Source organism: Canis lupus, chromosome 7 (genome assembly GCF_003254725.2).
Source record: "Canis lupus dingo isolate Sandy chromosome 7, ASM325472v2, whole genome shotgun sequence".
Classification (NCBI taxonomy): Eukaryota; Metazoa; Chordata; class Mammalia; order Carnivora; family Canidae; genus Canis; species Canis lupus.
This window is the reverse complement of record NC_064249.1, coordinates 67064735-67092423: the sequence shown is the minus strand read 5'-3', so window position 1 is coordinate 67092423 and position 27689 is coordinate 67064735. Positions and strand designations below refer to the sequence as shown.

Sequence of the window (27689 nt, the reverse complement as noted above, 5' to 3'; positions counted from 1 at the left end):
GAGCACTTGATAAAAATGTGTATTGGTGTGCAGGGACCCCAGTCTTCCATTTATTTATTTATTTATTTATTTATTTATTTATTTATTTATATTATTATTATTTTTTAATAATAGCTTTATTGAGATATAATTAACATATCATACAACTCACCAATTTAAAATACACAATTGGAAATTTTTTAGTGTATGCAGTTGTGCAGTGATCACCACAATCAATTTTAGAATATTTTCATCACCCCAGAAAGGAACCTTATACCTATTAGGGATTGCTCCCCACTTCCCTCCAACTCCTCCTACTCCTTTGCAACCCTAAGTTTCTTTTTGTATCTATTGATTTTCCTGTCCTTGGATGTTCCATGTAAATGGAACCATGCAATATGTGGTCTTTTCTCTCTGGCTTATTTCACTAAGCATCATGTCTTCTGGTTTTGTCTGTATTGTAGAGCATATCAGTACTTGCCTCTTCTTCATTGCCAAATAATATTCTGGTGTATAGATCTGGTGTCTAGATTATTCATTCATCATTTGATGGGCATTTGGCTTGTTTCTACTTTTTGGCTCTTATGAATAATGCTGTGAACACGGTTGTGCAAGTTTTTGCCATGGTTGTATGTTTTCACTGCTCTTGGGTATGTGCCTAGGAGCACAGTTGCTGAATCATATTTATACAATTCTGTGTTTACCCTTCTGGAAAGTTGCTGGACTATATTCCAAAGTGGCTGCACCCATCTTTCATTATTGGGTATTCATATTTCCTTTACCCTAAAAGGGAAGAAAGAAAGAAATCTTGAATTATTTTGCTATAGCACAGTGGTGATTCATCTGAACTAAAGAGGATAGAACTGAGATGACCTGAGAGTGGTGTTAGCGCTGGTGTTTTATTTATATTTATATTTCATATCTATTCATGACATCTATTCATCTATTCATTCTTGCCCACTACATGGAAAAGAAGACCTGATTAACCTTCCTGTTCTCCTCTCCCTAAGTTGGTAAAGTACAGGACAGTGCTATCTGAGCTTGCCAGTGTGGTAGCCAGGAGCTTTGTGTAGCTACTGAGCCCTTGAGAATGTGGCTAGTTCAAATTGAGATATGCTGTGAATCTAAAGCCCACCTGGATTTGAAAACTTAATGTGAAAAAAAAAAGAATGTAAAACATAATTTTTATATTAATTACATGTTGAAATGATTGTACAGATTTGGGATCTGTTGGATTAAGTAAAATATATTGTTAAGAATAACTTTACCTGTTTCTTTTCACTTTTTTTAAAAATGTGGCTACCAGAAAATTTTAAATTACATGTGTGCCTTTTACTGTATTTCTATTGGGCAGTTATATTCTATTTTCAAGGCTTTGTTTTTTTGAACTATTGGAAAAGAAAAAAAAATATCCTTTGGGTAGATTCAGATTATTTGCACGTTTTTGTTTTTTGTTTTTGTTTTGTTTTGTTTCTGTCACTGAAGAAAGATCAGGAATCCATTTGCCCTATGACTATGACTGAGAGCAGTGAGTCAGCTTTCAGCAAAAGAGAGCTGACTGACCGACCAACCAACCAACCTTTCCTCAAAATTAATTCATCACCTAACCAACAAAATAAGAAAAAGCCTTCACAAATAGAAACATAACCATAAAGACATTAAAACAAAGTCCTGTAATAATTGAATACTGTTCAACTCCTTCACTGACTCTCCCAGTCATGTGCTGGTCTCAGACAGTGCCCCCTCTCTGTCGTGTAACCCAGGAGACAGTGACCAGTGGACACTGCAGACCAAGAAAGGAAAGAGGACAGTATATATGTGGCAAACTACTGGGGAAATGTTGGGGGAGGTTGGTCTTTCAACTATTGTGTGTAGAAAACACTTCCTCATAAATAGAGTTGGTTCTGTGCTTCTCACCTGCCTTTTTTTGTTGAAGGTCAGTTTTCAGATTACCAGGAAAGCTATGTTGAAGGCATAGCATATTTGGCAAACCTCTTTTGTAAAACATACATGATGTACTGGTGTTTTTAATCTCAAATATCTGGACATAAGATTACCACTAGTGGTTTCATGATTCAAAACAGAACAGACCTATATTTTGGCAATATCCCCAGGTAACATAATTTAGCTTGACTCCAGACCTTAAGACAGATAAATTCCTGAATTTTACTCCAATGGGAAGAAAACTTCTTCCCCTTTGGCTGAGGCTTTTGCTGATGCGTAAAATGAAACTTGGGGCAGTGTTGGGGGAATGGATTCAAAAGGTGAGACAAAGTCCATAAAACCTTAGGGCATACAGTAAATGAAGAATCCTGATCTCTCCTATGGCCCATCCCAAGTGACTGTGGAAAAAGAAGAATAAAAATAGGTGGGGGCCAGTCCGGATTTTATTCTTGGATGACAGCAGAGGGATTCCATGTGTTTGTAAATGATGTCTCTTGTCAAAAAACATTCTTAACTGTTTTACTGATGTTGTTTCCTTGAGCTCACTGCCAAATCAAAATAGCTGAGTCTATTTTCTTCTTTTTGTTGATGAGTTCTTAAGTGAAGGATTTGGCGAGTTAATCAATCATCACTCATCACTTGTCCACTTTAAGGGAAGAACCTCAGGGCATTCCCCCTGGGAGGTATGGGGAGGTCATTAGGATTTACTGAAAAATAAGATAGTTAAGAGAGAGACGATCCAATAAACTAATTTGTGTGTCGAACACATGAGTTTTGTTAGGTTTCCTGGTTGATTTTAGAGCCAACTTTATGAGCAATGATCCCCCTTTGAGAAGGTCCTCAGCATCTATTTTCTCTCCTGTACTGTCCTACCTCATAGCTGAGAGGTATGGGAGAGTCAGGAAATTGTATCCGGGCCCTGGCTCCACTTCCATGAAGCTTCTGGAAGGTAGAGAAAAGAATAAACAAAGGTATTCTAGCACAAAGGTGATACTTGATGCCCTACGAATGCAGAAGCTGGTTTGGTTCTCCTGACATGGACTTGGCCTTAGAGTTTTAAGGTGGACAGAGCTATCTCAAATGCCCCTCTTATCCACACTCAGGTTTTACGTATCACGCACTGGCCTGTTTCCTCTAGGCGTTCAGCCCCTTCATCCTGTCAGGTTCTCCCAGTGAGAAAAGCTGTCTGATTTATGATTTCACTTATAAATTCATCCCATAATATGTACCAGGCACTGTGCATGCTCAGTTTTCCAGGTGGTCATTCATTTAAAAGGGGGCGTTGGTGGTAGGGCCCCATGTAACTCCAAAGAAGAACAGACAACATATGACCTTCCAGACTTAGAGCAAATTGACAGGGCAGGGTCAGTTTTGTTGGCATCCTTCACCTCTTAAGAATTTCTCTACCCATACCTAAGTCCCTAATCCATCCAAGCTGTGCAGTGATCACCACAATCAATTTTAGAATATTGGTTTGCCAGAGGTACCGTATTTAGAATTAGAATCTGGGTGATCCAACTCTATCCTCCAGTTATTTAGATAATAAGTAGGAACTCTGAGTTCCCACTGTTGGAAGTGAGAATTCCCAGGTGCTGTGGTAGAGTAGAGAGGAAGTTGGGAGAAATGGCTTAATTGAGAAAAGAGAAGTCTTAGGGAGTGATCATGTGGGGAGAAAATCTGTGCTCATAAATTCTTCAGATAGGAACATAGATGAGAGAAGTCCAAAATAAGGGGCTTTTTAACAGGTGGAACTGTCCAACAGTGGTCCTGGCCACATAAGTCACTACCAGCCCCTCTGTCCTGAATTGCCTCCCATTCACAGAAGTGAATGCTTGCCTTCGGAAAGTTGGTCCTTGCCATCAGGAACAGCCATCTGCTGATGCCTGTGGCTGCAGAGAGGGCCAGCCCAGATACTTCTGGCAGCTGCTCCCCTCTCTCATCCCCCACCACCTTCACATCTTCTCAGTTGTTGGAATAAGTTTGCAAGCTCAGGTGGAGAAAGGAAATTGCTCTAAATTGCCAGAAATCTGTGTCTGTTAAACACAAAACTCCATTCAGTAGCAGCTAAAATGATCATTGCTTTTTTAACAAGTGAAACAAAAATATGTCCTCAGCAGGTTGTTTCAAGGTTAAGTTAGGAAATTACTGATAGAGTTTTTGGTCTTGACAGGGTCCTCTGAGAGCATTCTTAAAAATTATTCACTTTATAGATAAGGGAAACTTAGAAGAGTAAAATAACTGCAAATAGGACCCCCCCCCAAAAAAAAAATCACAAGAGATCCAAACATTTTTCTCTCTTTTTCCAACTCTTGGGCTTGAGGTTTGCCTAACATCCATAGTCCTTCTCTTGCGTGAACTCTTCCTGGCAGAGTACAACTGGTCCCTTTGCCACGAAGAAAATGCGGTACCTCTGGCAAACCACATCTTTAAGCAGCCTTAGACGTATTTATGTAACTCAGTCGGAAGAATTTAAAAAGATAAATTTCTAATTCTGCAAACTTACTGTAACTTTTGAAAAATGACCTATATCCTGCCTGTAAGATATGCCATCCCCTTAATCATGAACTCTGAACAGTCAAGGATCCCGTTTTTGTTGGCAGTGATGTTGAAAAATGCTGAATGAAGAAGGCTTGTTTTCATTCTCCTCTACTTGGTACAGAGTACTGAGAATAATGAGGAGGAAGCAGCTGAGAAAGCCCACATCGGGACCAGCAGGATCTCCATGGAAGAGTCTAGTTGGCTTCATTTGCACCTCATTTTACATAAATGCTGGGCATCCATTTCCTGACAGCTCAGCAAATCCACCCAAGGAGCTTATGGATTTTTAACAGTTACCCCACCTCTATTTCAGAGATGAATTCTAATCAACATAATTTTGGTCCCCTTTCTGAATATGTAAGTCTTGCTTGACTACTGTACTCCACTCCATTGGCTTGAGCATGTGACATGGACATTCTTCAAGGCAGAGTTAAAAACATCTGCAGCCTAGAAATCAGCCGAGTTCCCCAGGGAGGGTGTTAAATCCAGAGTGTGCTGATCTGTTTCCTGTCTTTGTTATGATTTCTTCACTGTAACTGAATATCCTTTGGCGCTCCAGTGACTGGGTACTCTGGTGCAGCTGTGTCAGCAGGCCAAGGACTGTTGGCTTAGGGGGCTCCATTTGCGTTTACACAGCTAGCTTCCATAATCCCAGTCAGGCCTATTAATTTACAGGGTAAGCCACTCCTTGTCTACACGTCAGCGTGCCTCCCTAGGCAGTCCATGCTGTTAAACATAATCTAATTAAAGCTCATTAAGGGAGAGCAGTCACCTAGCCATCCTGATCCTTGCCAGGGAAAAACTTCCAGGGACTTGAGCAAACCACCTTCTGAACAAAACACCCATGAAAACACTGCTGCCAAAAAGTGGAGAAACTTTGAAGAACTTGAAGGTGCTCCCAGGTTCATCTTCAGAGAAGCAGCAGGGCTGACCACTTGAGCAGAGAGAGGGAACTGCAGTCTCAAGAGCTGTGTGTTGTGTGTCCATATCTGCATAGCTCTTACCTACCACTTGCATTTTATTTTTATTTTCTGGCTGGGAAGCTGATCTTGCCTTCCCAACAGCCTTTCATCCTCATGTGGGATCTCTCCATAATCAAAAAGGTGAGCAGCCAAGGGGTTACCACTGCCCACACTTTGGTCAGAATCTGCTCTTTGTTGGAAGAGAAAATGTGCCTTTTGGAAGTCTCGAAGATTACATAGTTTATTCTCAAAACACTGCATCAGCCATCAGTGGGTTTCCAGTAAGCTGTGAGAGCATTTAACCCAAAGTGGGTTTGTGACCTTCTTGAGCTGAGGTGTGGGAAGGCTCCAGTGATGTGGAGAACAGATCACTGGTAACTTAGAAGTCATTCTGCTGTTTCCGGCACTGAAGGGAGAGTCCAGCCAATATTGAGTATTTCTCCAGAGGTTTTTGGGCAGCTTTTCTGTCTTTGTGCAAAGTGTTTCATCTGTGTGGGCCTGGCTTATGAGTACAAGTTGCTCATAGCACACTGTTGGTCCAAACTCCCCAGGGTTTCCTGACCAGGAAGGGGTTTGTGTTTTGTATGAAAGTTGTAGGTCTAAGCAGTGTGCAAGATGGAAATAAATGATGTTTTATTTCAATAAGATTTCAACACAACACCAACAGTGTAGTTCTGCAGTGAGAATTTGGATGGAGTATAGACACAGTGTGCCTGTTGGATTTTAATGTTGTCATGCCCACTTCTATGAGACAGGGTAAATGTGGAAGTCAGATGTTTTCTCTCAATTCTGTGGCTAAGTTCAATTCAGAAAAGTAGTAAAAATGCTCTGTATAATGTATTGCAAGGCCCTCTTAAACCAGTCAGCCTTCAGCCACGTGCTTCGTAATCCCACCTGAGGGCTGACATATGGTCTGATTTCACACCCTGCCTGGGTATGCCTGATACACTTAAGTATTATGTCGTTTAAAATAGGTTGTGCTTTCTTTTTCAAAATAACATTTTGGCATCATGGTGCCTTATATTTCTGTTTATCTTCCAGTGTAGCTTTCCGTTTATCTACCACACAGTCATGGAATGGGAAACTGATTTTTTACATTGTTTCTGTTTGGCTCCCAAGTACCATCTGAATGATGATGTGTGGTCTGTGACTGTAAAAGGTGGCCCTGCCTGTGGGGGTCATGGGGGTACTTGGACATCATAAGATCAGGAACATCAGGATCTTCAAGTATGATTCCAGCCAACATATATATCCTTCATCTCTTTGAAAATAAAACTAAAAATCCTGAATATAGGAAACCCTTTCTGGCCAATCTCACTGGCCCCACATTTATTTATTGAGATATTATTGAATATCTATTATGTGCCAGACTCTGTTTTGGCTTTGGGAGTACAGTGGAGAACAGATAGAAAGCACCTGTCCCCAGGTAGGTTGAGGGGATAGGTAATAATCTAATGAGAAAATCATTCAAATAGTGACAGATGCCATGGAGAAAAAACAGGGTGGAAGACTAGGGAGATGACCCGGGATGGAGTCCCACATCAGGCTCCCAGCATGGAGCCTGCTTCTCCCTCTGCCTCTCTCTCTCTCTCTCTGTTTCTCTTGTGAATAAATGAATAAAATCTTAAAAAAAAAAAAAGGAACAGTGATAGAGATGAAATGATGATGGATGCTGTGATTGGGGGGAAGCATTATAGCCTGAGGGTATGGTAAGTAAGAAGACCTGAGGTGGAAACAACCTAGAGTGTTCTAGGAACAAAACTAAGCCAGATGTTGCTAGAATAAAATGACAGGGAGGTGGAGGAGATAAGGTCAAGAAGTGGGAGGGCCTAGAATATGTTAAGACCTGGCGTTCATGGGGAGGATTTTGGAGTCTTGGAAAACCTTTGTAGGGTTCAGGTAGAGAAGTGACGTGGTCTGAATTGCATCTCATAAGATAGTTCCTTTATGAAAAAGTGATTAGTAGGTATGGAGGGTGTGGAGGTAAGTGTGGAAGCAGGGAAACCTGAGGAGGTGTGTTAGGAGACCAGATGAAAGGTAATGGTATCTTTGACTGGAATGGTAGTCCTTGAGAAGTAATAGGGCTTGGGGTGTCTAGACAGAGCTTACTGGGCTTGCTGATGTAAGTGTAAGGGATAGAGTGAGGTGGGGGATGCTCAGGTGTTTGGTCTGTGCTATTCAGGTGTGTTGGTAAGAGAGAAAAGGCCTAATAATTTCACTCTTCTTCTTCTTTCTTCCTTTTCTTTTTCCCTTCTTTCCTTTCTTGATTTATTCGCAAATTGTAGAGCTCTCCAATGTGGCCAGATATAGATCTTGTGCTTTTGTTTCCTAGCATATTCCTGTCCTTACTGATGTCCAGAATAAGCATGGTGACATTGATCATATAAGAGTGATTCAGAATTCTTGCTGGCTAAATTTACCGTCACTTTTAAGTAGGGGAAGGTGGGGGGAGTAAACCACCAAATTCCAGAGACCTCTCTCTCTATTGTTCAGCAGTTCACTGTTTATCAAAAGATGGATTTGGCAGTATATAATAATAATAATAATAATAATAATAATAATAATAAACCCTCTAGTTTCTTGCTGCTTTTTAGAGTGATGTGTTTTGAATATATTAGCTTCAGTTTCCCATGGGTTAGGATTTCTGATGGTGGGCCTCTGAGTGGCACTGTTTGGTGGGACAAGGGCAGTGTCCTTACCCTTGCTAAAGGAGCCTGTGTTCCTGTTAGAAGAGTTTGGTTCAAAGGCCCTTAGGTGCCTGTGTGGCATAAGAAACAGATGTTAAGTTCAGTGGAAGAGAAATACAAAGCAAAAAGCCATATTGGCAGAACACAGTAATTTAAAAAACAAACAAACCTGTAAGTTAGTCCTGGAGATCCAATCTTTGGATCCTTGCTTGGACTGAGAAAATTTTTGGTTTTGTCAGTGGTAGTATGAGCTGGTCTGCACTCCCACAGAATCCTGCCAGAGCCAACACCTGGAAGCACAAGATTTCCAAAATTCTTAAGAAATGTTCTTTGATGGTGGTGGTGAGGGGGAGGAAGACACTGCTGCCAAAGAGGAAGTTTCTAGAACTTAAAGGAATAAAAAATAATATTGGTGTTGATAACCACGGTTCCATGAGTGCTTATATGTACCAGGCACTGTGTTATACTTTACATGGCTTATCTGAGCAAATCCTTATGATAGTCCTATAAAAGAGATACTAAAGGGAGGGATCCCATTTTATTGATACAAAAGCTGAGGCTTCAAGAGTTTGTATAAATTACCCAATGTTATAGGCTAGTAGGTGGAAGAAGTTTGAAACCCAAGTCTGTCTGTTTTCAGAACCCAGTCTCTAATCTAAAATAATATATAAGGGGCGCCTGGGTGGCTCAGTGGTTGAGCATCTGCCTTCGGGTCAGGGTGTGATCCTGGGATCCTGGGATTGAGTCCTGCATTGGGCTCCCCACAGGGAGCCTGCTTCTCCCTCTGCCTGTGTCTCTGCCTCTTTCTCATGAATAAATCATATATACTGGAAACAATGGTGCACAAAGTTGGTCTTACCTTTCTAACACAATCTGTATGAATGATGATCAATGCCCATATCTCTTCTTTTTAACACTAGACCGCAAATAGTGGGGGCATTCAGAAATATTGTTCTCTTTCTCAAGCAACTTAGGTGTCAGAGAAGACACAATTTTTAAAAAATAGAGAAGAGTGTAAGGCAGTAGGTAATGAAGTGCCTAATCAGAGCGATGGGCAGATATTACAGATGCTGAAGGGAGAGCAAGACACTGTGAGTGACAAAGCCCAAGGTGATATCTTTCCTTTATGATGTAACTATCTTTTCAGCTTATGGTGTATAAGACACCATCTTAACTAATACTTAGGATGTACCCTTTACCAAAGGGTTGGTAAAATCCCACTCTCAGAAATACTATCATAACATTTGTTTCAATAGGAGAATTTATTTCTAAATCCTAAAGAAGACCTCAAATGGTATAGTTTCAGCGTTGTTTATAACACAGTTTCTTGAATGAGTTCACTGGTCAGCATTTTCTGAGTGAGTGTCTTCTACTTGAGTGTCTTCTATAGGTTCTGTATGAGGCCAGTGGGATGAACGAGATATAGTTCATATAATCAAGGAGCTCAGAAGAAAGGAGGGCAAATATGAGAAGTGTAAGACTAGAGGGTGGGAAATCAGTTAAAAGTTTGTTGCAGGAGCCCTTAACCTAACGACTTCAGCTGGAGATATTGAGCGATGCTGATAAAATCAATAAATAGGGCAGCCCCTGTGGCGCAGCGGTTTGGCACCGCCTGCGGCCCGGGGTGTGATCCTGGAGACCAGGGATCGAGTCCCATGTCGGGCTCCCTGCATGGAGCCTGCTTCTCCCTCTGCCTGTGTCTCTGCCTCTCTCTCTCTCTGAATAAATAAATAAATAAATAAATAAATAAATAAATAAATAAATCTTTTAAAAAAATCAATAAATACTTAGGCAGATAAAAAGTTATTTTGTACAGCAAAGGAAATAATCAACAAAACAGAAAATCAAGCTACTGAATGGGAGAAGGTATTTGCAAATGATATACCCAATAAGGGGTTAATATCCAAAATATATAAAGAGCTTATGCAACTCAACACCCAAAAACCAGATAATCCAATTTTAAAATGTGCAGAAGATATGAGCAGACATTTCTCCAAAGAAGACTTCCAGATGGCCAACAGACACATGTAAAGATGCTCAGTGTCACTCATCATCAGGGAAAGGCAAATCAAAACCACAATGAGGTATCACCTCACACCTGTCAGAATGGCTAAAATAAAAAACACAAGAAACAACAGGTGTTGGTGAGAATTTGGAGAAAAGGAACCCTTGTGCACTGCTAATGGGAATGCAAACTAGTGCAGCCAATGTGGAAAACAGTATGGAGGTTCCCCAAAAAGTTAAAGATAGAACTACCTTATAATCTAGCAATGGCACTCCTGGGTATATACACAAAGAGTACAAAAACACTAATTCAAAGATATACATGCACCCTATATTTATAGCAGCATTATTTGCAATAGCCAAGATATGGAAGCAGCCCAAGTGTCCATCCATTGATGATTGGATAAAGATGTACTGTGTGTATGTGTGTCTGTATATACATATATATACACACATATACATATGTACATACATGTATATATATCCATCCATCCATATATATATATACATACACACACACTGGAATATTATTCAGCCATAAAAAGGAATGCAATCTTGCAATTTGCAATGATATGGATGGAGCTAGAGAATATAATGCTAAGTGAAATAAGTCAGAGAAAGACAAATATCATATGATTTCACTCAGATGTGGAATTTAAGAAACAAAACAAATGAATAAAGAAAAAGAGGCACAAACCAGACTCCTAACTATAGAGAACAAATTGATGGTTATCAGATAGAAGGTAGGTGGAGGGATGGGTGAAATAGGTGATAGAGATTAAGAATAATAATAATTAATACACTTATCGTGATGAGCACTAATTAATATAGAATTGTTGATTCAGTATGTATACACCTGAAACTGACATAACACTATACGTTAATTATACTAAAAATAAATAAATATGAAAAAAACAATTTCATCTAAAAATTTTCTTATATATTGAAATAATATTTTGGATTTGGACATGCTGGGTTAAATAAAATATAATTGATATTAAAAATGCATACATAAATACCTAGGTGGTAAAACAGGCAGGATTTAGCATGGAGTTTAGAGGAAAACAGGCATCAGGGATAACTCTAATAAGACTTCTGAATAGGTCAGTGGTGGTGATGTTGCCATCTCACAAATGGAGTGTAAGAAGAGTAACAATGCTTTTTGGAAGGAGGGTAAATAATTGTGTTTTGTATATGCTGAATTTGAGGTATTTATGGATTGAATTATGGTCCCCCCAAAAGATGTTGAAGTCTAACTCATAGTACTATGGATATAACCTTATTTGGAAATGGGGCCTTTGAAGATAATCAATAAAATATCAATAGGGTGGGCCCTAATCCAATTATGTTGGGTGTCCTCATAAAGAGATTTGGATACAAAGGACATGCACACAGGAAGAATATCATATGAAAGTGAAGGCCGAGATTACAGTGATGAAGCAGAAGCCAAGAAATACGGAAGATTGCCAGAAAACCACTGGAAGCTAGGACAGTCATGGAGATTCTCCATCACAGCCCTCAGAAGGCACCAGCCCTGTAGATACTTTGATTTTGGACTTCTGGCCTCCAGAACTATGAGGGAATAAGTTTTTGTTGCTTATGCCACCCAGTCTTTGATACTTTGTTATGGCAGTGGCCCTAGGAAACTAATACAGATTTCAGTACCAGGAAGTATGGTGCTGTGGTAACAAATTCCTAAAAATATGGAAGTAGCTTTGGGATTGAGTAATGGGTAGAGGCTGGAGGAGTTTTGTGGCACTTGCTAGATTGCCTTGAAGAGTCTTTGGTAGAAATGTGGATGTTAAAAGTGATTCTGGTGAGGACTACAGGAGAGCCATAGAGAGAGCGTCCATTTCCTTAGAGAACATGTAAGTCGTTATGCACAGATTGTTGCTAGAAATATGAATGCTAAAGGTGCTTCTTGCTTCTTGCGAGTACTCAGATGGAAATGAGAAAAATGTTATTTGAAACTGGAGGAAAGGCGATCTTTGTAACAAAGTGGGAGAGAACTTGGCTGACTGTGTTCTCTTGGCTGGAAAGTAGAACTGTAGATGATGAACATGGATATTTAGCTGAGGAGATTTCTGGGAAAGTGTTGAAAGCATGACCTAGTGTCTCCTTGCTGCTTATAGCAAACTGTGAGAGGACAGAGATCAGTTGAAGAAGGGATTGTTAAGCATAAAAGAAACAGGACCTGAAGATTTGGAAAATTCTCTATCTATATTGTAAAAAAACCCAAAAAAACAAAAAAACAAGAAAATGTACTGTGCAGAGGACATCTAGGGTGTCAACCATCTCAGCAGGAATACTGCCACTGGACTAAAGGGGCCAGAGATGGGGTGAAATGAGGGAAGGCTGTCAGACTTCTAGGATTCTGTAGGAAGGAAATGGGTCATAGGAGCTATTTGGCCATGAATGTGTGTTATCCTTCAAGAAAAGGAAAAAATGACTCTGAAGGCAATTCAGAGATCAGCAGGTCTACTACCACCATCATGGCTCCTGAGGGCACAGATCTGGGGGCTCAACCTCCTTGGTTGCAGAGGGCTGAGCTGCTCTCTTGGGCTGAGGGGTTGGGGCTGCCATCTTGGTGGGCCTGGAGGACAGAACATCAAACCAAAGAGGATTATTCCCAAGCCTCAAAATCTAATGGAATTGACCCTACTACTGTTCTGACTTCCTTGGGATAACATAGTCTCCCTTTTCCCCTTCCCATTTACTCCTTTTTTTTGGAATGGGAATGTGTATCCTATTCCTGTGCCACTGTTGTATTTTGGAAGGAGATAACCAGTTGTCCAGTTTCACAACTGGAGAGGAATTTTTTGCTCCAAGATGAATCTTAACCCAAGTCTCACCAATAACTAATTTGGATGATTTAGATGATGAGAAATGGGACTTTGAGTTGGTGCTGGAATGATTAAGACTTTGGAGGATGTCGTGATAAGGTTAGTGTATTTTGCATGTGGGAAGGACATGAATTTTGAGGAATTAGAGAATAGACAAGTTATGTGTTGAATTGTGTCCCCTCAAGATGCTAAAGTCCTAACCCCCCAGTACCTGTGGTTATGACCTTATTTGGAAATGGAGTCTTTGCAGATTAAGTTAAGATGAAGTCATTAGGGTGGGCCCTAATCCAATATGACTGATGTCCTTACAAAGAGGGGCAGTCTGGACCCAGAGGACATCCACAGAGGGAGAACACCATGTAAAGAGGAAGGCAGAGATCAGGTGATGCGTCAGAAGCCAAGGAACACCAGCAGTTGCCAGCAGACCACCAGAAGCTAGGAAAGGCATGGAGGAGATTGTCCATCACAGCCCTCGGAAGGCATCAATCCTGCTGATCCCTGGACCTTGGACTTCTAGCCTCCAGAACCATGAGAGAACAAGTTTCTGTTGTGTAGGTCCTGCAGTTTGTGGTACTTTGTTACAGTAGTTCTGTTGAAGTGCTGTAATTAATACAGCACTCTCAGTTTCCTGTCGTTGCCAAAATAAATTATCATAAACTTTGTTTTTTAAAACAACAGAAATTTATTCTCTTATAGTTTGGGAAGCCAAAAATTCAAAATCAGTTTTCACTAAGCCAAAATTAAGATGTTAGGATGTTAGTCTCTTCTAGAGATTCTAGGAGGGAATCTGTGGCTTGCCTCTTCTGGCTTCTGGTGGTTACTGGCATTCTTTGGGTTTGGGCCCCCTCACTTCCATCTGCCTCTGTAGTCACATTGCCTTCTTCTCTGTGCATTTGTCGAATTTCTATCTGCCTCTCCCCTATTAGAACATTTGTGATTGTATTTAGGGCCCACCCAGGTAGTCCGGGATAATCTCATCTCAGAATCCTTAATGTCTGCAAAGATTCTTTTTTGAAATAAGGTAACATTTACAGGTTCCAGGAATTTGGAATTGATCTCTTTGGGGGCTGTTATCAGCCTACCACAGGTCCTCTGGTACCGAGGTAGAAGTGTTCAGCCGTCAGTCAGATGTGAGTCTGAAGTCCACAGGAGAGGAGGTGACCAGAACATATATGATGGTGAAAACCATGAAGAGTGGATATGATCACCTACCAGGAGGATGAGGGGCCAAAGACAGAACTCTGGAGAATGTCTACTTTAAAGACATGGATGGAAGAAGATGATCCAGTAAAATGGAGTGAAAAGATGATTTAGAGGTGGGAACAGAACCAAGAAGGAATGATGTCCCTGGAAGCCAATGAAGGAGTTTCTCAAAAAGTCCTTCACCTGCTACAACATGGGTAAACATTGAGGACATTGTGCTTAATGAAATAAGCCAGTCAATATGAGTGTATTTAACACTCCTGAACTGTATACCTAAGAAAGGTTAAGATGGTGATTTTTATGTGTATTTTGCCACAATGAATAAAGAGAAAGTTCTTGTAATTTCATTAATACTTTATTCAATGTCAGCATTGTCCCTTTAAGTAGTTAATGTTTCCTAATGCAAGTAAAGGCAGTAAGTGCCTCATTTAAAATACATACATATTGTATGTATATATATGTGTGTGTATATATACACATATATTTGTATATATGTGTGTATGTATGTGTATATATGTATGTATATGTGTATGTATATATATATATTTATATATATGTATTTATTTATTTTAGAGAGGGAGGTGGGGGAGGCAGAAGGAGAGAGAATCTCAAGCAAGCTGCACACTTAGCATGGAGTCCATTGCAGGGCTCAGTCCCACAACCCTGAGATCAGGACCTTAGTCAAAATGAGGAGCTGGACACATAGCCACCCAGGTGTCCTACATATTCTATTAATAAATGATTTACATAGCATACATATTTGACATGAGAATAAAAGAAGATAAATGAAACTATAGAAGTGAAAGTTTTTTTAAATCATAAAAAATATCTCAAAGTTTTTTAGTAATATTATCAATAACAATATTATTTTCAAAGTGTTACATAATTTCTGGGGATACAGTTTTTTACTTTTTTTTATTTATTTTTATTTTTTATTTTTTTGGGGGGGATACAGTTTTTTAAAAAGAAGATGTGTGCTGGCTGGACCTAAACCAGAGTTAATATCAAGGTTCTGTGAACTGTTTTACAGTAGAGAGGGAAAGCCAGGTCTGAACAGGAGAACACAAGGTGTTTGGATAATGTGGTCCAGACATTCTCATTTAAAGATCTCTGTGTGTGCTATAGGTATTTCAGGGTTAGCTCAGGATCCCACTTTCCCACAGGAATGTCGACTGGGGCCCAAGATGTCTGCATTTATTTGAGTACTCTGGAAGGCAGACACCAAGACAGTATTAAAACTGTGAATGATTTATTAGTGGAAATGTCTATGAAGGATAATGGAGTGAGGAAGCCAAAATGACCAGAGAGAGCCTTCAGACTATACAGGTCTGACACCTATAAAAAGAGAGGAGGAAGAAAGGGCTGAGTAGGAGAAGCTCAGACTACAGTGCAGCTCCAGATGGTCTCAGCCACACTGATGGGAAGCCTGAGAGCAGAGGTGGCCTGTTAGAAGTGTTCCATGTTGGGAAGTGATCTTGATCTACTGTCCCCGCTATGCTCAATCATTGGCTGGGAGCAGACCCAAGACAGGGTGGCCTCAGCAGGAACACTTGGAGATCCCGAAAGTGCAGTGGCTGGGGGTGGGGTGGGTCATAGTTGATTCTGTATCGAGGGAAGATCTGAGTGGCGCACCTGCATGGCTGCAAGGTGGTTTTAACCACATTCTAGAAAAACATCCCAATATGGGAACCCCTGTGTGAGTTTACTGAGGAAGCTTTATTATAGTGGTTCTACTGCAGGTCGCCTTCAAGACAAGCTCTGTTGTATTTGTTTCTCTGTTTAGACTGTAAACAACAATAAGAAGAATATATTTTTCCTCAACCCAGCCTCAGAGAAAATCTCTCACACCAGAGTTATTTTTTAACTCACAGTGTTTTTTTTCTGATTAGTTTAGAAATGTGTAGTTTTGGATGTAGATGTCTGCTATAACACTCCATCCTCAAAAGATAATCATGGTTTTCAAAAAGGTGTATGTTCTATATTTTTAAAGAAACTGTTAATACAGTTGGCCCCTGAGAAACCTTTGGTTTACACTTCATGGGTCCACTTGCACACAGATTTTTTTTTCAAGATTTTATTTATTTATTCATGAGACACAGAGAGAGAGGCAGAGACACGTGCAGAGAGAGAAGCAGGCTCCATTGAAGGAGCCTGATGTGGGACTCGATCCTAGGACCCTGGGATCATGCGCTGAGTCAAAGGCAAATGTTCAACTGCTAAGCCATCCAGATGTCCCTACACACGGATTTTTTATAGTATAGTACTATAAATGTATTTTCTCTTCCTTGTGATTTTTTTTAACATTTTCTTTTCTCTAGCTTCCTTTATTGTGAGAATACAGTATATAGTATGTATTATACAAAATAGGTGTTAATTGACTGTTTATGTTCTCACTAAGGCTTCTGGTCAAGAGTAGGCTATAGTAGTTCAGTTTTTGTGGAGTCAAAAATTATATGCAGATTTTTTATTGTGTGGCGGGTCAGTGCCCCTAACTCTGCACTGTTCACAGGTCAGCTGTATATAGATGTCAGTATTATTTCAATGAAAGATATGAATTTAAATAAACAATATTTATTCTACTCCCCAGGTGTCATTTCTGTGGGATCAGAAAAATGACCTTGTTTTGTATATCTAGCCACCAGCTCTTTTTATTGTTTGTGCATATGCCACAAATACAATAGTTCATCAGTGGAAATTACTTTTTAAAAGAAATCATAGAGTTTATTCCTTTGTACACTATAACAAAAGGCACTGCTTTATTTTCATTAAATTTATGTATAGTACAGTAATTTTTTAAGTCTTCTAAAGTCACCAGAAAAGGCATTTGTACTTGTATAATGGAAACAGAATTAGTTAAAAAGATTGCTCAAAAAAAATAAAAGATTGCTCCCTGGGATCTTGGGTGGCTCAGCGGTTTGGTGCCTGCATTTGGCCCGGCATGATCCTGGAGTCCCGGGATCGAGTCCTGCATCGGGCTCCCTGGATGGAGCCTGCTTCTTCTCCCTCTGCCTGTGTCTCTGCCTCTCTCTCTCTCTCTCTGTGTCTCTCATGAATAAATAAATAAAATCTTAAAAAAAAATAAAAAGATTGCTCCCTGAAAATTTCTATTAATCATTTTCATTTACTTCTAATTTATGCATACTTTTGGCCACTGACAATCTAACTGGCCTCACAGACATCTCATTTTATTCAAAGCCCCTCAGTAGTTGAATACCATCTCCCCTTTGGATTCTACAGGAATTTGGACAATAACTAAAGTATTTGGTAGAGGGGTGGGGGTTGGGCTCCCTACATATCATGAAAAATTAGAGAAGAGAAAAACATTACCTTTCAAGTAAATTTGGTTTTACAAAGAAGAGTGTGCATCTAAGCACTCATTCACCACATACCCATTGAGGGTTTTAGGAAGTCAGTTTGTTTACACTGTATCTTAAGTCAAGGGTCCTATTTTTATACAAAGTTCCCCAAACCAAGTTATACTACAGCATTGTTTGCCAACACAAAGATTATGAGAGCAGGCCCTTTGTGAGCACTTGTCTGCCAAACAGTCATGTTTTATCTAGACAACCCCAACCTCCCAGATTCATTTGGGAAACTCTATTGTGTTTATCTCATGATGATGACAAAGTGGTTAAAATAAAGATTAGTACACAAAGTAATATTTTCAAAGGAGACAAAAGGCATTGATCTAGATAGCTTTAGAGAAAGACAGACTTTGTGGCCACATATTGGGTATCTGAGAGCAGGAGAATTACTGTTTTTCAGTTGTAGTGGTGCTACGTTCCACATTGAACTTTTGAGATACATATTTTCATGCATACTGTTCCCCAAAGTCAGATTTCCATGCCCCCCATTACCATTTACCTTGTCTATTGGATTTTTAAAAAAATATTATTTAAATAGGCTCCATGCCCAGTGTGGAGCCCACCAAGGGACTTGGACTCATGGCCCTGGGATCAAGACCTGAGCTGGTAAGAGTCAGATGCTTAACCAATCGAGCCACCCAGATGCCCCAACTATTGACTATATTTTAGAAAAGAGTTCTAAAATATTTGATAATTATAAAAAATGAAGGTTGGAGTTTTTCTCTCCATGTGATTATATTATTGATATATTTTACTAGAGGGAAAAAAAAGTGATCAGTGGCTTTAATAAAATCAGAGATTACAGGGCTGACATTTATAATTGTACCTCTATGTTTACTACATATTAGTTAAAGATCCAGGCACTAGAATCTGCTTCTTTATAATGTTGTCAAGTAGATGTGGAGGGTGAATTTCACAAAATGAAAAGCTGGGGTTATCCCCTCCTACTTTTGACAGTGCTCATAAAGAGCAGTATACCAGACTCTCAGCACAACGAGGTTATACTCTGCTGTTTTTCCTGGAGTCTTTCTATTGTGGATCTGTTTCACTTGGTCTGGCAAAGTCGTCAAATTCTATTCTAGAAGACAGTCTGGGTGGCCTCCATTCAGCACGCCAGGCGAGAACTATGGGTGAATTTCCAGAAGTGGTAGGCTGCTTTACTTTGACTCTATCTCCATGAGAAATGGAGAAAGAAGGTTCATGCTGCCCTAGGGGAAGTTGAGGGGCGATCTGATTGCCCTCTGATGAAGTCAGATCCAACTCAGAGGAGCAAGGTCTGTCCCTGTATAGGAAGGTACAACTGAAACAAGTATCTCTTAGATGGTGCAACCACGGCTGACCCAACTTATGAACAGAAGAGGATTGACTAAAAGGATACCATTTTTGTTGGTAAACAAAGGCCATAAGCCAAGGAGAAAGCCTGAATGCATGTGTTATCAGCACAGCAAGAACAGTCTTTCATAAGGAGGGATTCAAGATGTTAAAACATGTTAAAACATCTGACTTAAAGGCTATGTTTGGAAATTATTTTAGAAAAGCAGCAGAATATTCCCTTTTTCTTTTTGCACTTTTCATTCGAATTTGTTTACAAAACTTGCTTATATAGATAAGAAGATAACTGTCAGAATAATCTGACACTTCCTCAAAAGATTGGACATAAAGTTTTTGAAATAGACGAACATTAAAAAAAAAGAAATAGACGAACATGGGGGAAGAAACAAAAAGAGGGAGGCAAACTATTACACAGACTCTTAACTGCGAGAACAGTTAAGAACAAAAGAGAACAGAGAGAGTTGCTGGAAGGGAGGTGGGTAGAGGGATAGGTTAAATGGGTGATGAGCATTAAGGGGGCACTTGTGATGAGCACTGGGTGTTATATGTAAATGATGAATCGTTAAATTCTATTTCTGAAACTACAAAAAAAAAAAAAAAGATTGGACATAAAGTTTTCATATGGTCCAGAAATTCTACTCCTAGATATGAAGTGAAAACATGTCCACATACAACTTGCACACAAATGTGTATAGTAGCATTATTCATAGTAGCCAAAAAGTAGAAACAACTCAAATGTTATCAACTGAAAAATGGATAAATAAAATGTAGCACAATCCATAAAATGGAATATTATTCAGTTATTAAAAGGAAATACTGGCACCTGCTTTACCATAGATGAACCTTGAACATATTATGCTCAACAAAAGAAATCATACACAAAATGATTCTATTTATGTGAAATATCAAAACAGGCAAATCTACAGCAACAGAAAGTAGAGTGGTTGCTAGGGATATGGTTGGGACAGGAGCTGGAGGACTGCTGATGGGTATTTGGTTTCCTTCTAGGGTGATGAAAATGTTCTCAAATTGCTTATTATGATAGTTCAACTCTGAGTATACTAAAAACCCTTGAACACTTGAAATGAGTGAATGGTATGGTATATGAATATATTCTCAACAAAGCTGTTCTGTTAAAAAAAAAGTTAAATGTCAGTCCATCCCTATCAGAACTTTCACAAATGTGAATAATTGGCATTTGAATGAATAGGAGCTTACATCACAATATAGGCAACATCTGCAAGTTAAAAGGAGCAAGGCTGAGAAATGGTAGCATTAACCTGGAGAAGCTGATGATGTTTATTCCAAGATGTTCTGAAATCCACACTAGTTGGAATCTGCTGATGCATCCTGTGTGCCACTTTGAAAGAACAAGTGCATGTTATTGCACTCTCTGGCACTCATTCTCTGGCATTCTGTTCTCCATAGGAAATTTGATTATTATATGTTCCCCTCAGAGTGCAAACACCATGTGGGAAAAACATTTTCAACTGGAAGAAACAAACTGTGACTGTCGTAAGAAGAGGGCAACGAGTCAGATTTGACCTTTGTCTTAAAGTAATACGTAAGAAAAAATATCTTAATGAGTAAAAATAGCTTAAATGGCCAAAATTAAAACAAGAGATAACAAATTAAGGAAGAAGTATTTTCCTAGATCTAGAGAAGCCCTGTGTTTGTTCCCCTCTGTCAGGTCTTGCATATAGCTTGGAGAACTGTAGTTACTGTGGGTATGAAACCCAGTGAGATGATTTCAGGATATTGTTTCTGACAACTCTAAATTTCTTGCTTTAAGGCAATGTGGATATATCATGTGTCTATCTCGTTTATATAGAGATATATAATTTTTCAAATAAAAGTTTTTGCATTGGAGAAAGATTTTTTTTTATTTTTCATACCTATATTAATATTTTAACCTTTGTCTACTCTATCTCATCATCTGTTTTCCCCCTACCAAACCAAACCAAACAATGCAAAGAAACAACCAAAAAACCATTGCTCCAGAAAGTTGAGTGTCAGGACTGCAAGCCACCTGTGGGAATATCATGCCTCAAAAATAAATTAATTTCATATCAAGACTACTTCTGATATTTTATGTTTACACTGAAGTGTAAATATGAGCTTATGGTTTCTATCTGCATGGCTTTGTTACAATTTTTAAAATATTTTCTATCTCTTTGTTGAAGTTCTCACTAAGTTCTTCCATTCTTCCCTCCAGCCTGGTAAGCCTCTTTGCAATCATTGCTATGAAGTCTTTATCAGGCATATTGCTTATTTCTGTTTCATTTAATTCTTTTTTCTGAGGTTTTGTTTTCTTCTTTCTTTTGGAGGATATTCCTCTGCCTCCCCATTTTGCCTAACTTCCTGTGTTTGTATGACTTAGGCAGAATAGCTACTTCTAGGGATCCCTGGGTGGCGCCGCGGTTTGGTGCCTGCCTTTGGCCCAGGGCGTGATCCTGGAGACCCGGGATCGAATCCCATGTCGGGCTCCTGGTGCATGGAGCCTGCTTCTCCCTCTGCCTGTGTCTCTGCCTCTCTCTCTCTCTCTCTGTGTGACTATCATAAAAAAAAAAAAAATAGCTACTTCTAAACTTGAAGGAATGGTCCTTTGTATATTTGTCCTTTGTGAACACTTGTGTGTACTTGGTGAATTTAGTCAGCTGGCTGGGGCTGTGACTGGTGTATGCTGGGGGTTGATAGGACACAGTGTGCTGAGGCTCCCCTGGTGGGATGGCTGGATGTGAAGTAAGTGTGGACCTGGACAGTCCTGAGGCTTTTTCTTGGCACAGAGAGTGCTCTGGAAGGACAGCAGAAGCTGAAGTGGGAGCATGGCTTTATGAGCTGTGCTCATAGCATATTGTTTCAATTAAGTCAGCATTTTCACCCGCCACAGCCTTTGCACCAGACCAGTTCTTAGCTATGGAGCCTAGACTTTAGACTGTGGAGAGCACTGTCCTTCCTTCTTTGCCTTCTCTTTCCCCTCGTAATCTAATCCTTATTCTTATGCTCCAGGCTCATGCTTCATTTCCATAGGTTCCTCTTGCCCTCACCAGGCACCATTAGGCTAAGGGAACACAGGCACATATTTGGAACCAAAAGTACCTCAGAGTTCAGGTACAGACACACATCCCATGAAAGCCTGAGGACAGCCATACTTCCAGAGCCAATTCTTAACCATTTCAATAGAAGGCCCAAGAGGATATTTAAATAAAAGGAGTGGTTTTATTTTACTGACCAAAGACATGAAAGTGAGATAAAAGCTAATTGAGTTCCTTCCAGGCTTGACTTGTGGTTTCTTTCCACCATGACAAATTGATGCATCCATTTTTCCAGATTTGGAGATTTTGATCAATAATTTAACTCCAATCTAAAGATACTTAAAGTCAGTTAAATACTAATCAAGTACATATTTTGTTTAGATACTATGGGAAAAATTGGAGAAATATTTGTTCTTGAAGAATTTATGCAGTAGTTGGAAAGAAAATATGCACATACAGAATACCTATTTTTCATATACTCTACATATATATTTCATGTTAACCTGGAATATACACATACAGAAAATTAGTGAATATTCAGGATTGCATATGTGATAGCCTTGGTTTATCAGTAAAGAGAAAGGGCTCTCCTGCTAGCAGGTGATGGGACCAAATGAACTCTTGCAGTGACTTCTAGCTTTCCAAGGGAGGCCTCTAGGATTATATGGAGGAGCTAGCCTGAGCTAGCAGTAAAAGTTCTAGGAGTTTGGAAAAAGCAGAAGTCACTCTAGGCCCAGAGTGTTTGGAAAAAGTTACACAAGCAAGATGAGGCTTGAACTCCCATTGGAGAAGCAGGATATGCAAAGAACAAAGGGCAGGAACACACAAAACTTAGCAATTAAGCCTTCCTTATTGAGGGGGACTATGTGCTGGGGCCATACATTGTCATGGAATTTTTACTCAGTCCTGCCAGGCTATTATTTGCCCAAAGTCATGCCAGTCAATTGTCAGAGGCAAGCTTCCTGCCTCTGCTCCTATTTATTCAGTATGCCAGTGACCTGTCCTGAGTAGGACAAGGAGGTTGTTGCAGATCAGCTTAGAAAATCTGGATGCTTGTGTCTCTGCCTCTCTCTTGGTCTCATGAATAAAATTTAAAAACAACAAAAAAAAAAAAAAAAAAAAGAAAAGAAAATCTGGATGCTGCCACATAGTAGAAGGAATACTGCAATCTCTGTTTTAGGAGCATTAGCTCAGTTGCAATGAATAAAATGGATTAAAAGAAGGGAAGATTGAAATCAGGAACACTTGTGAGGTGATCTGTTACTGTTACCTAGTTTGAGGTAAACAGGGTGAGGTAACAGTAAGATTTCCAAGTGGAAATAACCACAAAGAGTTGGATCCATCCACTGGGCTCAGGAGAGAAGTCAGGGCTGCAGTTTAAGATTCAGAGGCGCTCTGTGTAGGCATCATAATTGAAGACTTGAATTTATAATCCATCTCTGTAGGAAATATTATGGTGATGGAAAATCATTGAACCAGTATGAATAAGGAGCAAAAGAAATGCCAGCCTGCATTTCATACTTGGGGACCTCTTCTTTCCTCTCAGCATCATTTTCTGACTCCTTAAACATATCCAACACTTAAGACTCAATTTAAGCATTATATTTCTCTGCCCCTTTACTGCCTTTTCCCCACCTCCCACAGATTGGTGTCCCCTCTTTGGTCTAGTACTACTCTTTTTCTATGGCATTCATTGTATTGAATGGTAATATTTGTTACATTTGCCTTTCTGTAGACTCTGTACAACTTGAGGGGAGAGATTTTTGTCTCCTTTATCTTTATCCCCAATACCTGATACAAAGTAGATGTTCAATAAGTGTTTGTAGATTAACTGTCCTTCCAACCCTCTAATATAGTTTCTTGTTCTTACAAATCAAGGAACATCCCTATCCCTAGTTTTCAAACCCATTGATTCAAAAAAATTCCTTTTCTGAATCTGAGAAGATTTTTAAACATCTGGCCAATAATATTAGATCAAGAGATATTATTAGTTTCCCAATAAATTGGGTTTAGCTACATCAAGAAAAATATTCTTATTGGTCCCAAAGTGAATTTTGATTGGTACATATTCATTGTAAAAGGAAAATATGAAGTTGAAGTAGACTGGACACCACTTTGGTTAGTGAGGCTTGTGGAAAGTGTCTTCCTATGTCCATTCTCATGGTGCCTTAAACTACAATCTATATACTGTATAGAGGGCAAGGACTGTGTCTGCTTTTTGTTCACCATTATATACTCTCTGTCATATAGTATGATGAATGCTTCCAAATGAACACTGAATGATTAAGTCCATTGTTTCCCAAAGTTTGTTCCTTTAAAATAGTCTCCAAAGGTGATCTTTGAAAAGATGCTCTTCGATCATATCAGTGCAGGAAAAGTTGCATAGCTTAGCCTTCTGCAGAGACATACAATGTGCATAAGTATGTTAAACTATGCATAGCACTTTAATGTATAGCACTCTGCAGCCCCATTGTAGAGCCTGTTTGACGTGATCTTACCTTGTTAACTCCCAGAATCATCCATAATTGTGAGCAGTTTAACCTTTCCAAGATTCAGGTATCTGATATGTATGAAGGGGATGATAAAAATCTATGGTATGTAACTCAAAGAAATATTCAAAGAATCCAATGCATTAATGTATTGAAAATGCTTCTATGTAAAATTTTATTTAAATGTAAGGTATTAGTACCATTTCCTAATTATTATTACTGCATGTGCTAGTCTCCAGATAGAAGGGATGTGAATTCTATCTCAATAAATGTTGTTAGATAGGTAGGGAGAGAGTGATAAAATTGGAAAATTGGAAAAATGAAAAAAAAATTCATGCTTCTGGAGAGCATGAGGTTTAGAAAATTTGAGTTGTTGTGGCTATTAGGGTCTGATTCTTTGTGTTCTGGGTGTTCTCTCCCTTGCTAGCCTATTTACCTCTTTCCATTCATTTGCTCATTCATTCATTCATTCACTTATGCAACAAATACTATTAAACACTGAAGATGAGATACCATTTTGGTCTAGGCATACATATGGACAGTGCATATGAAGAAAACAAAAAATCTTTTAAGTTCATGATTTTGAGAAAAAGGCAGACATGGAAACAAGTAATGATAAAACGGTGAAGAATGTGCCATTGTAGAAGTACATACAAAGAGTGTGAGGTGCCGTTGACTTCTCAGAGCAAGGGCACCATCAGAGAAAGGTAGAGAAGTTTGAGTTGAGTCTGGGAAAAGTTTCCCAGATAGATGAGGCATGTTAAGGATAGCCAATTTGTATCCAAAATTGTAATTCCTGATTCCTTTATTTATTCTTCCCTGCCAGCTGCTTCAACTTCCCATAATCATGGCCTTGCCCCTGAACGTCAGGTCTGTTCTTTTATTCTTTCTGTGATTATTCAGAGAGATTCAATGAAAGTTTGTAGAAGACAGGTACTTGGTATTTTATGGAATGAGAATTTTTTTTTATAAATTTATTTTTTTTTTATAAATTTATTTTTTATTGGTGTTCAATTTGCCAACATACAGAATAACACCCAGTGCTCATCCCGTCAAGTGCCCCCTTTGGTGCCCGTTACCCGCCCACCTCCCCTTCCACCACCCCTAGTTCGTTTCCCAGAGTTAGGAGTCTCTCATGTTCCGTCTCCCTTTCTGATATTTCCCACTCATTTTTTCTCCTTTCCCCTTTATTCCCTTTCACTATTTTTTATATGGAATGAGAATTTTTGATATACCATTGTATCTCTTCTTTCTTGTAATAAGGTGCAGCCCAACTTGACGTGTAAATTTTTAAAGTATTGAAAGTAAAATGACACATGTTCACTTAAGATTTTAATATGTTCTAAAATAATAAATGGTTGGCAGAAATATTGAGTATAGTAAAATTTAGAATGAATTTTAGCTCCATGATAAAGTATCACTTTATATTTGAGGCTAAGCTATCAACTTAGAAGGAAAGAGTTAGGAAAAGTAAATTATTAATTCATTTGTCAGCCTGGGTTGTAAGAGAATGAGGTTTATGCTGGCACTCTGACTTTACAACATCTGAAATCACTCATGTCTACTTTTTTAGATCCAACAGTATCTCTATGGCCAAATTAATTTCTTTTTTACATTTATTTAAGAACATGGCTTTTACATTATAATCTAGCACATATGTCATCTTACTCTTTTTACAATTTTTTAAAAAGTTAAACTCAAAATATATCCAAGAGTTCAAAGCTGAATTATAATCGACTATATACATGTAACATATGTATGTAGACTATAAATTTCTAAAAAGTATATTTCTTCAGAAATATGTGTGCTCTGGGATGACAGGTCAAAGCCTTAAATTCTACTTTCCTTAATCTATTTTATTAGTTGCCAGAGAAATATTAGAGATTTTTTTAACCTAGTTTGAAACAGTCCATTAAATGAATTAATAGATACAAAATAGCTTAGAAAAGTGCCTTGCATCTGGTAGGGGCTCAGTAAATGCAAGCTCTTGTCATTCCTATTATTTCTCCAAAGACTTTTCTTTTAACTCACATGCTGTGACATGAAGTATCACCATCTGGGTTGACTCAAGCCAGTTACCCAAATCAGAATAAGACTTTTAGCCCTGGAGTCATTTCCTGTCCTTTCTAATTGTACATAGGAATATACTAAAGAAAGATAACTAAACTAGCTATCAACTGAGCAAATGATTGCGAGTTCCTCATTCCATGTGTGTGCACATACGCCACCAACGCAATGAAAACCAACTTGAGAGTATGAGAGAAAAGAGACTACGGAAATAGACTTTTAAAAAAGTTCAGTTTAAGTGGAGAGTCATGGGACAGGTCAAAATGGGCAGGGGAAAGAATTTTAGAGAAATGAAAATGTGGTGCAGGTGGCCACCCTGAAGCTAATTTCACTTGGGTCATCTATGATCTCTTCCAGCTGTGAACATGTGCATGCGGCCCAGTGGCCCAGATGTTCTTCCTCGGTCTTTATGTTGCATAGCCCATAAAATTAAAACAGGATTGGAATTTAATTCTAGGCCTTTCAGAGTCCAATCATCAATATTTAATGGAGCTGTTCTCTGAAAATATAGAGTCCCAGTAAGGGAGGCCCTGGTTTGGGCTAAGACAGCCTACTATAATTTCTGTAACTTCTCCTCAGTGACTGCTGCGTTCCTTCCTTCACTGCCCCTAACCTTCTCCAACTTTATTCTCCTCAGAAAATTGCTTTTCACCTTAGAAGCTCCTAGGTCATGCAAATATGTGCTTACTTCTAGGTCTGAGCTGGAGATCATTGACAAACACAAAGACTATGCTACTTTTTTTTACAGCACAATCAACTAATTGAAGATATTTAATGAGCATATGCTAGATTTTTCAACATTGATGACTCGGTCAGCCATGTGAGGAATACAAATGAAACATGAAGCAAGGAACTTGGCCTCAAGAAACATGCAATCTGGTTGTGGAGGAAAGATGAACACATGTAAGATCATCAAAGAACTATACAAAATTCTTATATAGCTGTTTAGAGGAAAACAGCATTCATCCTTGTAATAGCTACCTCTGGTTGTGACTTTTGATTCACATGACTCCTGGATAGGCTGGCAGCAAGGCCTGAAAATTCTAGTTGAATACAGGGAGATCTATGTATTGTCTATACCAAACTACATTTAAAGTGGAGGGCCCCAAATCTAAATTTCTGAAAGCCACCTTTTTTTCACCTGCAAAATAAATCTCTAGCTGAGAAAGATCCTTTTCTCCAACTAGTCCTCTGGCAGAGCAGGGCCTATTTGACCAATATTTTAATCACTAAATAGGCAT

At 39.1% G+C, this 27689-nt stretch overlaps 1 protein-coding gene and 1 long non-coding RNA gene across 2 annotated transcripts in view; one reads left to right on the top strand and one right to left on the bottom strand.

Annotated features, from left to right (window-relative positions):
* Positions 1–27689, top strand: part of COLEC12 (collectin subfamily member 12) — a 180866-nt gene that overhangs the window by 34604 nt on the left and 118573 nt on the right. The window lies entirely within an intron of this gene.
* LOC112647988 (uncharacterized) lies at positions 152–9176 on the bottom strand. Its single transcript, XR_003128634.3, has 4 exons — positions 8970–9176; positions 8280–8400; positions 8123–8181; positions 152–762 (listed from the first exon to the last, which is right to left on the bottom strand). It is a non-coding gene; the product is annotated as an uncharacterized LOC112647988 (long non-coding RNA).